Below are 12,393 nucleotides of genomic sequence, written 5' to 3' on the forward strand. Positions count from 1 at the left end.
CCTGTAGTGTGGCAGTAAGTCAGAGGTATCTAAAGGAGGCAAAGGGAAAGGGTTTCAACAGTCCGTGCTAGAACAGATTAAGTATAGTACACATAATCAGTATAAAAACTGCCCTTCTCCACAGTTCTAACAACAAATGAGACTGTCCCTCCACACCTCTCAGGCTGCCATTTATAATCCATTTGCTCATCTGCAAAATGAGGGATACAAAGTCTGCCTTATAAGGTGATTTTGAGGTATTCTTCCATATGTATACATACAGAGGTGTAGCATTGCAAAGTAAACACACCATTTCATTTGCCCCACATCTCATGAGGGACAGGTCTGGACGGAGCACCTAAAACTCTCAAGAGGGAGTTTCAGCTGCTGGGCAGCCAGGAGGTGCTCTGAGTCCCCTTCCAAACACGTCTGCAAGTCAAAATGTCACATCCGTCCCCCCAAGCTAAGCCCTCCAACCCCAGTAACCCCCAAGTCTTCTTTGACGTGGACATCGGAGGCGAGCAAATTGGTCGGATTGTCTTAGAATTGTTTGCAGATACGGTACCCCAAACTGCAGAAAATTTTCATGTATTATGTACAGGAGAAAAAGGCATTGGACACACCACTGGGAAACCTCTCCATTTCAAAGGATACCCATTCCATTGAATTATTTAAAAATTTATGACTTGGGGTGGAGACCTCTTAAATCAGAATGGGACAGGTGGAGAAGGTATTTATGGTGAAAAATTTGAAGATAAAAATTTCAATTATAAGCATGACCAGGAGGGTTTATTAAGGATGACAAATGCAGGGTGCAGTACAAATGATTCTCAGTTCTTTACTACAACAGTTCCAACTCGTCATCTGGATGGGAAACATGTGGTATTTGGGCAAGTAATTAAAGGAATGAGTGTGGCAAGAATTCTGGAAAATGTAGAAGTGAAAGGTGAAAAAACAGCCAAATTGTGCATTATAGCAGAATGCGGAGAATTGAAGGAAGGGAAGGATGGGGAATATTCCCAAAAGATAGTTCTGGTGACAGTCACCCAGATTTCCCAGAGGATGCAAATATAAATTTAAAAGATGTAGATAAAATGTTATCAATAACAGAAGGCTTAAAAAAAAACATTGGAAATACTTTTCTCAAATCCCAGAACTGGGAGATGGCCATTTAAAAATACACAAAAGTTTTAAGATATGTGGAAGGTTCAAAGTCTGTTACTGAGAAAGCAGATTCAAAGCTGCAAGCTCTAGCTTTAAGCTGCATGCTGAATATTGGTGCTTGTAAACTGAAGATGTCAGATTGACAGGGAGCAACTGCCAGTTGTTTGGAGGCTCTTGAAATAGACCCATCAGGTACCAAAGCACTGTACCAAAGAGCTCAAGGATGGCAAGGATCAAAAAAATACAATCAAAAGGCAGCTGGATGGCTCAGTTGGTTAGAGCGCAAGCTCTTAACAACAAGGTTGCCAGTCCAATTCCCCCATGGGAGGGTGGACTGTGTCCCCTGTAACTAAAGATTGAAAACGGCCACTGGACTTGGAGCTTAGCTGCGCCCTCCACAACTAGATTGAAGGACAATGACTTGAAGCTGACGGGCCCTGAAGAAACACACTGTTCCCCAACATTCCCCAATAATATTTGTAAAAAAAGAAAGGAAAAAAAAAGAATTCGATCAAGCATTGGTTGATCTTAAGAAAGCTCAGGAGACAGCACCAGAAAACAAAGCTATCCAGGCAGCATTGCTGAAAGTCAAACAAAAGATAAAAGTACAGGAAGATAAAGAGAAGGCAGCGTATGTAAAAATATTTGCTAAAAGGTAATTCAGTTTTGCTTAATATTATGCATTGATTGTATGAAGTCAATAAGAAAATGTAAGGGGTTTTGTCTGTTTTATATAATCCCTAAAGTGTATCCTTTGATATTTCAGTTTCCTATTGTTTCCAGTTTAGGAAAACTGATATGGGTTCATACTTAATAAAAGTGTTATAAAACAAAATATAAAAAATCTCAAAAGGATCCTTAAGTGAACATCTCTTCTTCTTGAACCTTTGAAGAAAAGTAGGGAAATACAACGCTGGGGCTTAAGCAGCCTCAGGCTTTGCTCTGGGCTTTCCTTTCATGTAAAGAATGTTCCTCCTCCATTCTGATTCAGGGAAGATTTTAATTCTAAATGTCCAAGCCCCCCTTCTCTTTCAGAGTTTTTTGGGACTCTAAGCTTTTGGAAGGATGAAGAGGAGAGGGTGGTTCTCCAAATGGAGCATGCTCGATGATGGACTGGAGAGTCTGGAGCATCGGTGGGCCTTGTGCTTCCTGCTGTTAACTGGTGCTCGCTCAATGGCTGAGAAGCACAGAGACGAACAAAGGAATGCCATGCTGACACAACCTCCACAGGGTCTCCTGGTGCTGGTGACAGATGATGCTTGTTCCCAAGAGACAAATACGAAGGTTTGACAATTAAGTTTGCGAACTCTTCCTGGCAAAAGTGCTACATAGCTCATTGCTGAATATCACTACAGTCACCTTTGAAGTACTCCACTTGGGAAGCTATGCACCGACGCCAGCACCTAGTCCACCCTTCAAAGCAATTTGGAACTCTTTCTGGAATAGCCATCAGAGCTGTCATTGTATTATCCTTGATGTCCTGAATATCATCAAAATGTCTTCCTTTCAATAGTTCCTTTATCTTTGGGTAAAGAAAGAAATCATTGGTGGCCAGCTCAGGTGACTCGGGAGGGTGTTCCAATACAGTTATTTGTTTACTGACTACAAACTCCCTCACAGACAGTGCCGTGTGAGCTGGTGTATTGTCGTGATGCAAGAGCCATGAATCGTTGGTAAAAAGTTCAGGTCGCTTTCATCTAACTTTTTCACGCAGCCTTTTCAGCACTTCCAAATAGTAAACTTGGTTAACTGTTTGGCCAGTTGGTACAAATTCATAATGAATAATCCCTCTTATATAAAAAAAAGTTAGCAACATTGTTGCAACAAGTTCGCAAACTTAATTGTCAGACCTAGTATTTGTAGCTTTTATTTGCTGTCTCTACAGTCAGTGACTTCTTATCTGCCCATGATGAGTAGAGAAAGTTCTCAGGATATAAATTAATGTAACTTATCTTTGCTCTCTTGAATACTTTAGAATTTCCCCTTTATCTTTCTAAAATGTTGCCCACAATGTGGAGTAGGAATGTATGTTTGTGTGTTTTCTTCATTCTGCAACTTTAGAAAATTTTATTCTTTCATTTCTTCCTCTCTTTGTTTTCTCCTTGTGAAAGTCTCATTAGGAAGCTGTTGGAATTACTGGATCTCTTTTCCAAGTCTCTTAACTCTCCTCTTATATTTTTTTCTCTTTGTCCTTTTGCACTATGTTCTGGGTCAATTTTTGAGGTCAATCTTCAAGCTCATAAATATGCTTTCATTTGTGTCACTTATGTTCTTCATTAGAGGAATATTTTTAGTAATAAAGCCAACATGAAGAAAATTGTAAAAACTTGCAGAAGGTCATAATTATCAAAATAAATGAAGAGACTTACCATGTTCTTGAATAGGAAGACCCAGTAACATAGAATTGACAATTCTTGAATTAACCTATAAATCCAAAGCAATTCTAGTAAAAACCCCTAAGAGAATGGTGTTTAATAGAAATTTAAAGTTCACTGGGATATGTTTTAAGAATGAAGAGCTTTATCTCCTCATCTGCACATTGAAGCTCCACTAAATTGATAGTAAAGGAACTATAACAACAAAAAGAAAGTATAAACCTATAAAAGATAAAAAGAATAAAGAAAACAAAAACAGACAAGAGAATTCAATGCAATTTTAGAAGACAGACCCAGATAGACGACAGGTGAGTGATTTAGCACAGCAGAGGAAGCAATGATCTAAGTAACCTAGAGGGGCACGACCACTAATAATTGAGCCAAATCACCCCAATGGAAAACTTGATATGTTCAGCTTTGGAGACAGCAGGTACAATGAAGGGCTGAGTCCCGCGGAGGAGCTAAAAATAGACATTGTTGAAAGTTTATTGTGGAGTAGTCATAGCCTTCCCTTACCTCACACAGTCAGGCTCCTAATTTTCCAGGGACACCCCAATGGGCAGCAGAGGAGAGGACCATGGAAGTCTGCACAAGAAATGGTTGAACTACACAGTTACCTTTGCCCAAACTGTCCTCCATATGCTGACAGGCACATTAAGAATATCAGAAGATTCTTTTTTGGCCCTAAAGAAAAAACTTCCAGTTTTTTGTTTCCTCCCTCCCTCCCTTCATTCTTTCTTTCCTTTCTCCCTTCCTACTTATGAACTCCCTCCCACATGGAGCCCTCAGGTCAACAAGTCCTGTCTACTCACTCAGAACTTCCAAACAATATTTTAGAGGCTCACTCTGTATGAACAGAGTATGAACAGAGTGCCAAGACTTCCAGAAAACCTCTACCATGAAAGAGAAAGACCAACACAAGAATAAAGGAAAATGGAAACCATCAAAAAAATGAAAAGACAACCTACTGAATGGGGAAAGATATTCACCAATGATACATCTGATAAGGGGTTAATATCCAAAATTTATAAAGAACTCATACAAATCAATACCAAAAAAACACAAACAAACCAATTAAAAAATGGGCAGAGGACCTGAATAGACATTCCTCCAAACAGGACAGAAACATGGGCAATAGACATATGAAAAGATGTTCAACCGTACTAATCATTAGAGAAATGCAAATAAAAACCAAAATGAGATGCCACCTCACTCCTGTTAGAATGGCTATCATCAATAAATCAACAAACAACACGTATTGGTGAGTATGTGGAGAAAAGGGTATCTTTACACATTGTTGGTGGGATCAGAAATTGGTACAGTCACTATGGAAAACAGTTTGGAGTTTCCTCAAAAAATTAAAACTAGAGCTACCTTATGACCCAGCAACTCTACTTCTGGCTTTTATCTGAAAAAATCCAAAACACTAATTTGAAAATATACATGCATCCCTATTGTCGTGTGAGGTGGCCTGCGGGGCCTCTGGTCCCACTCCCCACATAAGAACGCAGGACATGGTGAGGCCAAAAAGGAACACCCACGGAGCCATAGGTAGGGGAGTCACACCACTATATTCTTTCTGGCAGCGGGTGAGACACATGCAATAGTAGCCACACAATCCGCAGTCTGCCATTCACTTCTCTGCCTGCCAACCAACCAACCAATCAACACAGCCCCAGAGTTACATCAGTAGCCAATTGGCTAACCGGTTACAGCTGACGGCCAACCAATCACAGTTGATGGTCATTCACTACCCAACCCAGCATCTCCCCACACGAGGCTGAGAGCCTGGAAACTGCTCTCTGGGACTCTGTCCCCACACCTATGTTCACGATTTACAATCGTTAAGATATGGAAGCAATCTAAGTGTCCATCAATAGATGACTGGATAAAGAAGAGATGATACATATATACAATGGAATATTACTCGGCCATAAAAAGAATGAAATCTTATCATTTGCTATAATATGTAGTGACCTAGAGTGTAATATGCTAAGTGAAATAAATCAGACAGAGAAAGACAAATACTGTATGTTCTCACTTAAATGTGGAATCTAAAGAACAAAACAAACGAAAAACCAAATACCAGAAACAGACTCATAAATACAGAGAACAAACTGAGGTTGCCATATGGGCAGGGTCTTGGGGGACTGGGTGAAAAAGGTGAAGGGATTAAGAAGTACAAATTGGTAGTTACAAAACAGTAACAGGGATGTAAAGCACAGCATAGGAAATACAGTCAATAATATTGCAATAACTATGCATGGTGCCAGGTAGGTACTAGACTAATCAGGGGGAATCACTTTGTAAATTACATAAATGTCTAACCACTATGCTGTACACCTGAAACTAATATAAAATAATATTGAATGTCAACTATAATTGAAAAATAAAAAAATAGAATAAAGTAAAAAAAGAAATCTAGAGGAAACAAATAGATGAGAAAATAAGATTTAATAATCTATAATCCTAGGGAAATAAGTGAAGTTACTATATCCTTAAACCCAGAAAATAAGTTATGTAAAAGAATAAGAGGTTATCAGGAATAAGAAATAAAAAATTTCTTCTGGACATAAAAATTTAACCAAATTAAAACATTTATTAGAAAGTTTAGAGAATAAAGTCAAGGAAATCTAAGAACTAGCAAAAAGTCATAGTACTAAAAATTAGGCAGGAAAAAAAAATAATGTCAAGGATGAATCCAAGAGACCCACCATCCAACCATAATGATTTCTTTAAAAAGCAAAGAGAGAAAATAGAGTGGTGGAAAATATGAAAGTAATATGGCAAAATTTTTTCACAGTAAAACAAACATCTCCAGAAAGAAAGTGTCTTCTTTATGTCCCCCAAAATGGATGAAATAAGACCTATAAAAGTACATAAATTGTGAGACGTTAGAGTTCTGGGAGAAAAGAGAAGATCCTAATGGTTTCCAAAGAAGGGGAGGGGGGAATATTATTTACAAGGAAACAGGCATCAGGATTAAACAGCTACAATGAACGTTAGAAATCAATAAGACAATGGCTTCAAATATTTGAAGGAAAATTAAGTTTCAACCTAGACTTCAAGTCCCAGCCAAATTATGAGTCCAGGGAGTGGACAGAATAAAGACATTTTCAGAAGGAAAAGAACTCTAAACTACAACCCCTGTTTCTCCTTTTAAAAAGCAACTGGAGGACTTTCAATTATCTTAATGGCAGCCCTCCCATTGAGGTCAACCAAAACAGTTGTATGGAAAAAAATATATTATGTATATATATTTATATAGTAGTTTATATAGTTTAAATATGTTAAATATATACTATATTAAAATATACAATTAAATATATTTAAATGTATGTTTAGGTTTATAAACATAAACATATATGTTTATGTTTTAATTTTTCTTAACAGCATCAAAGAGCTGGTAAGATAGTGAGGATTACCATGCCAAATTTTGGGAGACTATGAGAAGCAAGCACTCAAAGCTACTTTTGCCCCCATCAGGAAGAAACAACTGCAATATGGAGCTGTGGTATTTGGCAGCCTCACCGAGCAAAACAAATAAAAGGGCCTGCCAAGTAAAGAGTCTAATAAATACTCACACACTAAGCTGAGGTCCCAAAGGGCTTTACTTTTAGAGCAGTTTCCCAAACCTGTCTGCACATGAGAATTACTGGAGAGCTTTTAACAATTACAAAGCACAGGCCACCCGCAAAGACCAATTAAATCATAGTCTCTGGGGTGGGACATAAGCATCAGTATATTTTGAAACTCCCCAGGGGATTCCAAGGTACAGCTGAGTTTGTGAACCACTGCTGTGAGAGAGTGAATAGGAAATAAAAGTGTTCTCACATGCGTGACTCAGGGAATCTCATCTGGGACTTCAATTAAGGTGGTCCCAGAGTGTCAGAAGCAAATGAAAATGCTCTATGGAGGTATATGTTTTCATCCGAGGCCTCAAATGATCTCTACAAATAAAATTTCAAATGCAATGTCAAGCATATGATCTCTATGAGTGAGAACCAGTGTTGGGGGAAAGGGGGAGGAGACAACAAAAACAAACCTACAAAGACATATAACTAGATATATTATGTAATTTCTTCTACCACCCTGGGTTCAATATGAAAATTTTTCTAAGGAAAATTGCAAGCCAAATTAAAAGAGGGAAAATACTCCTTCTTGAATATGATGTGAAATAACTTCAAGGCAATCTGACAGAACTTTAAGGCAATATGACATTTTTTAAATTGATCCCCTGGACTGTAGAGAAACTGAAAAAATGGGAATAACAAAAATAGCATCTCTATATATTATAAGTTGTAAGAACTACCAAAAAAAATGCACTGGGAGTAATATTTCTAAAAGAATTGAATTAAAAAAAAATTCTGCTTGCCCAATTGTTTTTAAGCCACAATAGTAAGATCCTTTTTTTCTCTCTTTGTAGGATAGAAAGCAGATCAACAAAATCAAACTGAAGGCAATAGGCAAAATGAGAATAGAGTTTTTACAGTATCTTGGGAAACCTAGTTGGGTATTTGAGACCTTGAGGAGTATGGAGTCTAAATCTTGACCTCTGTCTCCCACCGCAGAGTCATTTCCATCTCTCCCCATCATTTATACAAAGACGTATTGGGTGTCCATTTTTTGCCAAGTGTTAGACCCTGGGGATGTGACAACCTCAAGTTGCGGTTAGCAGAGGAAATGGGAGATATGGAGCCACCAGGCAATTACAACTCACATGTCAAATGCCAGCCTGAAGGTGTGTGCAGAGTGGGGGGAGGGAGCCTGGAGCTCGGAAGCCTCCCTAACACATCCAGTGTCTCCCCAAAGGTGAAAAACCATAGGAAACAGAATAGCAACAAAATCTAACGGCATTTTCACGTGTCATAGCAAAGTAAATACCCTGTTAAGATCACTCAGACAGGAAAGAGTGAAGGTGGACTTGGGAAGGTAACTGAAGCACCTGGAGCCATGCTGTGTTCACAATTGGTAGGAGGTCCTCAGCAGACCAGCCCCGAGCACCGACCACCACTGCAGCACCTTCCTCTCCTCACGTGGCCCGGGGTCTCTGCGTCTATCTGCACCAGCGCCCTGGTGCTGCCCTCACCCCTGTCCTGCTGCCCCTGGGGAGGATACTGTAGCTCTGCCCACGGCTCTGCTCTGCTGGAGACACCCCTGCACACCACCCCCTACTGCTCCCACCACTCAGCCCTCAAGGGGGGAACACTTCGTTCCCCTTGGTGTTTTCCATGCCCAGCCCAGGCCTTCCCTTCATTCTCCACACACAACAAAGGTCTGGGCAGTATCATTTAAAGAATCTGCACACACAAATTGGAGATAATTAACTGCAAGTACAATTCAAGGAACAGCTTCCAACAAGTGCCAAGACTCCGATCTTCCCTCACGGTCCCTATGTTCCTTTCCCTCTCAGTGCCCACCTGTTGCCATTGTGAGCAGGAAGTGCCCCAGGTCGCCTCAGAGCCCAGGAAGACAGTGTTTTCTCTTATTTCACCTCTGAGTGCCCTAAGGAAGGGATGACTGTAAGTCCTGGTTCACACCTTACGTTCCAGCATCATTATTCGTAGTTCCCCATTTCACTCCTCCACCGGCTCCAATGCGGATGTTAAGTTACACAATCACTTGCCAAGGATAACCTGCTCTAGGAAGACTGACAGCGACAACACCCATTCCTTTCAGGGAAATCCCATCCCTGCACCAAGGGAACGATCGGGTCCTGTGGGACCTATAATAGTTGGACGCCCGTTGTCTTCAAGTAGGACAGTCACCAAAGTCTGGCTCATTTGGTCTTACGTAATATCATGTACGGGACATCAGCTGTCCAACCCAGGTTGCATTATGGCAAGATCAATACTGTCCCTTCGTCACATTTCCAGTAAGAGGTGAGTCCACTAATTAGGAATCCAAACAAAGTTCAAGTCCCTTGTTATATGCCATTCAGACAATCCATTCACCTGTCACAGGACAGTTTGTACAGCGTGGTTCACCTCCAATGACAGGAGCCCTATGTGTTAAAGGACTAAGCAATTATAGTTGATCTACAAGCAGCAAAATACACAAATTAACCTCGGGCCTAGCTAGCAACTCTATTTGGAGAGGGAGGCAAACATCAGCTCAGAAATAAGACTCTTTCTGTCTGCAACACTTGGGTGTGTACGGCCATGTCCTAAGGCTATCTGATAAACGAGCTTAGGCTACTTGCAGTGGAAGTGATGCAAATCAGATCACTAAGGAAATTGGGCCTTGGCACTCCCCATTCACCCTCAAACCCAATCAGATCGAATTAGGATGTGAGATAGGAGGGCACTATAAAAGCACAGGCCCAGGTGCCCAGCTGCTGTGGGGTCTGTTCGCCATGTTTTTTTCTATTCACTTCTCATTTCAATGTTTATATTGCAACTGTTGATTCTGCTCCTGCTTGCAAAGCCTCCTAGCATGTGAGACAATTATTGCACAAAGGAACATCAGTTATGTCTGGGCTGCCCGAGTGCCTCGCAGGCTGTGTGTGGCCAAGTTTTCAAGACAACCCCACACTCAGCTCATGCCAGATTTGAAATCTGCAATGCCAGCCTAGAGTGGTACCCTGTGGGCGTGAAACACTCCAACTTTCCCCATATGTCTAAATCTATATGGAGTTTCTTGTTTTCTAAATCGAGTCAGAAAATTTAGACCTGGGTTCCAATTCTTATGTTTCTTCTAAATAAGCTCACATCTACTAATAACCTCACTATCCCCAACTGGAAAATACAATGATCTGGGAAGCCACTGACATCCCTTCCTGCTGTGACATTCTGTGGGACTGCACTTCTGGTGTCAGTTGCCACCTGGTTGTTGGACCTCAGAAAATATTCTCTCTGGGCCTCAGTTTCATCATTTGTAAAAGTGGTACCAATACAATAAGCACCTCACGAGGAGGTTGTGGGTTTTAAGTGGGTCAGTGTACACAGAAACATGCAGCAAATGAGTCTATACAGTAGGAACTCAATAAATGTTAGTTTGCACTGTCTCCCTGGTTCTCCATCTATGAAAGCTGAATGATACTTGCCAGTCTATCCTGTGAAAATTTAAATGAGCTTTTTGAAAAGTGATGGAAAATGCTTGGAATTAAGAAAAGCATTTGCAAATGACAAGAATTATTATAATGCAAAAATGGACTAAAATCCGAGTTTAAGACAGCAGCAGCAGATTTGATATGCCCGATTAATTCATTAAATAAACTGAAACCATAGAAACATATGGTTAATCCCTGGGATTGATCTCAGAAGAGATTGAAAGAGGGAAGGCAAAGGAGGAATCTCAGATGGTTCCTGGGCCCAGAACCCAGGCCACGTGGCATGAGGGAGGCTGGGGGAGGGTCAATGGTGACAAAGTGACTGTTGGAGAAGGGGGAGCTGCCAACAGGGAGCAGCTGGGAACAAAGGTGAGGACAACTGAAGCAGAGGGGTTATTTCAGAACTGCTCGCTATGGCTTACAGAGCACTTTGGCTCTTGTTAATTAGTACAAGAGTACCAACCGAGCTAGAGGGAATTTCCCTTCCCTTGTTATGAAAAAGGATGTGCTTTCTTTGCCTAGCAGGGGTATGACCACATATAATAGCGTGCCTTTTTCAGCTTATAGGTCTAACAGAGACCCAGCACTCAGACCCTTAGGCAGTCGGTCTTCTCATTGGGGCCCAGAGGGAAGCAGGAGCCATGGGCTGCTCAAAGAGATAAAGCTTTTAGGCGAGAATCTGGGCTTGGCTGCAGGTGATTCTTTCTAACATTTTATTATGAAAATCTCAAACATACACCACAGTTGAAAGCAGTTTTCAGTGAACAGTAGCATAATCCCTCCTGGATTTTGTCATGATTGTTTTACTATATCACATCGATCTATCCCTCTATTCATCCACACTCCATCTTAATTGGTGTGCATTTCAAAGTAAATTAAGAGCCTCAATACCAGCATGCATATTCGTAACTAGAGCTCAATATTAGTAACTAGATCTTTCCTTCTGATATATAATTTAAATACTATGAAATTCACAAAGCTAAATCTACAGGAGATGTGTTTTGATAAATGCATGGACCTGTGTAACCCAAATCCTATCAAAATAGAGAACATCCAATCACCCCAAGGTTGGCTTACAGGTTTGCCACATGACCTGGAACAAGAGCTGTTTAACTTGGATCCCGCCTGATTTTCGGGCATCAGTAAAATTATCAAAAACTACTCCATTGTGGTGGGGACGGGGGTGTTTTGTTTTGTTTCCCAAAGGAATCACTATAGAGGTAGCCATTTTGAATGCCAGGTCTTGAGGGCACTACTTCTGCTCACAGGGGCCTGTTCAGCACTGTCCATCATTCCTACTGTGATGGGACATGAAAGATAGTAGGTGAAAACGCATTTGCCCACAGCTTCTCTTTTTCTAAGCACAGATGACAGAAATAAGAAAAAGTTGTGGCAAAAGTTGGAAGCGGTCAAGTAAAATTCCTCTGGGCCCCCAGTCTTCTATTTTGACTCCCTTCCCCATAGCTTTTCCCTTCTTCTTTGTCAGGTTCCCAATGGCTTCCTCCTTTCTGACCTCCTCACTGGAAGCAACACAGGAAGGGGACCAGGAAAGGAAGGACATGAGAGAGGACAGAGCCCAGGGAAGCTCAGCACAGTGAAGCCAAGGGAAACCCAGGAGTAAAGAAGTGAGAACCGTGACAAGAGACTATGGCATGAGTTGATACTGATCGAACATAAAAATGGAATCAAGAAACAATCATTGAAAAGCAAATTATAGATTCTTCAAAACTCTATAAATGGGAAGAGAAGAACAAAAATGCAGTTTGGTCAGTTAAGATTGATACTAATTAGAAAGTCATCTTGTTCTCTAATTCCAACATAGAC

At 40.7% G+C, this 12,393-nt stretch overlaps 1 pseudogene; it reads left to right on the forward strand.

The window, feature by feature from the left end:
- The first annotated feature begins 420 nt into the window (after positions 1-420).
- LOC117024624 (peptidyl-prolyl cis-trans isomerase D-like) lies at positions 421-2,212 on the forward strand (annotated as a pseudogene).
- Positions 2,213-12,393: the final 10,181 nt, after the last annotated feature.

This window comes from Rhinolophus ferrumequinum, chromosome 7 (assembly GCF_004115265.2).
Source record: "Rhinolophus ferrumequinum isolate MPI-CBG mRhiFer1 chromosome 7, mRhiFer1_v1.p, whole genome shotgun sequence".
In the NCBI taxonomy this organism is placed as follows: domain Eukaryota; kingdom Metazoa; phylum Chordata; class Mammalia; order Chiroptera; family Rhinolophidae; genus Rhinolophus; species Rhinolophus ferrumequinum.